The 2,780-nt window shown below is 41.7% G+C and overlaps 1 protein-coding gene and 1 pseudogene across 1 annotated transcript in view; both read left to right on the top strand.

The window, feature by feature from the left end:
* Positions 1-2,780, top strand: part of IP6K2 (inositol hexakisphosphate kinase 2) — a 172,466-nt gene that overhangs the window by 17,411 nt on the left and 152,275 nt on the right. The window lies entirely within an intron of this gene.
* Positions 1,289-1,690, top strand: LOC103584953 (annotated as a pseudogene).

Below are 2,780 nucleotides of genomic sequence, written 5' to 3'. Positions count from 1 at the left end.
TGTGATCCGTTGCCGGACACGGGAAAAGACAAAAAAAAAAAAAAAAAAGTTTGTCTTTATTTTTGTAAGTTGATTAGAGGGTTTTAACAATTTTTTTTTTTTGTATACTGAAGAACATAACTGGCCTTTGTCCTGGGTTCCTGGCATAGAACATGTAAAAACCGTTGGAATTTCCCAAGTGATTGGATGACTTTGTTATTCATGAGCCCCTTGGATCATACCTGAATTTATGTTAACGAGATGATTCAGGACGGGGCATGGTCACCAGAAAGACCAACCATGTGATTAGAGGGTTGGTGTTTTGAGGCAACTGAACCTCTGGGGAAAGGAGGGGGCCTGACTTCAATCATGTGGCCAGTGATTCAGTCATTCATGTCTATGTTATGAAACCCCAATACAAACTCTGAACACAAAGGCTGGTGGATCTTCCTGCCTGGTGAACATATTGATGTGCTGGGAGGGTGATGTGCCCTGATTCCATGGGGAAAGAACTTGTATTTGGGAGCATTCCAGACCTTGCTCGATGTGTCTCTTCATTTGGCTGGTCTTGATTTGTAACCTGTATAATAAAATTGTAATTACAAGTATAGTAATTATAATTTCTGTGAGTTCTAGTGCATATTGAACCTGAGGGGGTCATGGGAACTCCTGAATTTGTAGCCAGTTGGTCAGAAGTGCAGGTGGCCTGGAGACCCCTGAAGTATAGCTGTCATTTGAAGTAAGATCTTTCTTGTTGGGGACTATGCCCTTTAACTTGTGGAGTCTAATGCTAACTCAGGGTGGCTAGTGTCAGAATTATATTAAAGTATAACAGTTGATGTCAGAATAGTTTTCTATTCATATTATAATTCTGCTTAAATTAGGTGTCAGATGTGAGTTGGTGAGAGGATATACACCAGAAAGGGGACATGGATTTTAGTCCTTCCCAGCGTGAGTATTAGGAAAAAGTTTATTCAGTCCAGTTATGTTTAATGTCTTTGTGTACCAAGGTTTGTACTAGACAAAATATGACAGGAAAGTCCCCATCCCTACTCCTTAGAAGCTTTTAGTATGATGTGGTAGACACATGGAATTTTTGTGTGCTATGGTAGAAAAGGGGGGCTGCTCAGCTCTTGGAGTAGAAGTATCTTTCCTGAGTCTTAGAGGATGGGGCTGGGATGGAGATGGGCCTTTTAGGCAGATGCTACTCCAGGAGCAAAGAAATGTCAAACCTACTAGTTTGTATTAGGTCAAGAGGTGGTGGGTGACAGTGATTATTTTAGAGTAAAGGTCTATGTTTACTGGCTGGATGTATCTGTTAGGACAGTGCTTTGCAAAGAGTGGGTCAGCCCAGCTTTGTGAAAGCTTTCAGTGTGCCGCGGTCCACAGGCACCTAGCAAGCACCCTCCCTGCCGCCAAGATTCTGAAGAGGAAGGTCAGCTCAGCTGAAAGGACAGCAAAGGAAAGGTCCAAGAGGGGATCAGCGAGGTTGTCAGCTAAGCCAGATCCTGCAAAAGTGGAAATGAAGCCAAAAAGGCAGCAGCAAAGGATAAATAAATCTTCAGGCAAAAACGTGCAAATGAAACTAAAGGGAAAACAGGCTGAAGTGACTAAAGAAACTAAAGATTTACCTGCAGAAAACAATGAAACTAAAACTGAGGAGAGTACAGCCTCTGATGAAGCAGGAGAGAAAGAAGCCAAGTCTGATTAATGTCGTATACCGTGTCTTATCAGTGGTCCTTGTCACCTTTCTCATATAATCCAGATGAATATTTTTATCAACTATTTTGTAAATGCGAAATTTTTTAGTACTAGAAACTTTTTAAAGGGGGAGGGACTCCCACCTCATACCATTTTTTAAATAGTATATACTTTTTTTAAAGTAGTGACATCAGTCGCTGGGTATTTTTTTTTTTTTTTTTTTTTTTTTTTTTTTGGAAAAGTCAGAATATTATGGGAGGCTTTGGCTATCTTGGGTGTCAGCTTAAAATTCCATAGATGGGGGGTAGTTTTCATATCCTGTAATACAAATTTGGCAATTTGGAGTCACAGTTGTGCATTTAATGTGTCTTGAACATTTTTTTTTTTTCCCTTTTTGTCTTTTTTACCGACCGGTAATGGGATCGCAACCCTCGGTGTCGCACCCGTACCAGGGACTGGCAACAGGATCGCAACCCTCGGTGTTGCACCCGTACCGCGCTCAGCCAGTGAGCGGGAACCGGTCTCCACATGGGATCCGAACCCTCGGCGGAAGCGCCACCGCGCTCCCAAGCGGCGCACTCTCCAGTGCGCCACCAGGCCTGCCCATTGAACATTTAAAATTACTTTTATTCCCATGTTGTTTTTTAGTAGAATTGTTTCGTAAAGAAAACCACTCCTTGATTGTTGCTCTCCTTCCCAGAATTGTGTACGCTCTGTAACATCTTTGGTCATGGTAGTCCAGTTTTCCTAATAATTTTGTTAATGTGCTATGAATGATTGAAAATTTGAGTATGTTGGGGCCCGCCTGTGGCTCATTTGGGAGAGTGTGGTGCTAATAACACCAAGGCCATGGGTTTGGATCCCTATAGAGGGATGGCCGGTTAGCTCACTTGGGAGAGCATGGTGCTGACAACACCAAGTCAAGGGTTAAGATCCCCTTACCAGTCATCTTTTAAAAGAAAAAAAAAAGAAAGAAAATTTGAGTATGTAGTGTATATGATATTAAATTATGAATTGGTGGGATTTATGTAATACCGGTATCTGAAGATACTGGTACTTGATATCCTTTTAAGGAGAATTTGCCTCCAAATTTGAAGCTG

This window comes from Galeopterus variegatus, unplaced genomic scaffold (assembly GCF_000696425.1).
Source record: "Galeopterus variegatus unplaced genomic scaffold, G_variegatus-3.0.2 Scaffold203, whole genome shotgun sequence".
In the NCBI taxonomy this organism is placed as follows: domain Eukaryota; kingdom Metazoa; phylum Chordata; class Mammalia; order Dermoptera; family Cynocephalidae; genus Galeopterus; species Galeopterus variegatus.
The sequence above is the reverse complement of the archived record's forward strand: the minus strand, read 5'-3'. Positions and strand labels throughout refer to the sequence as shown.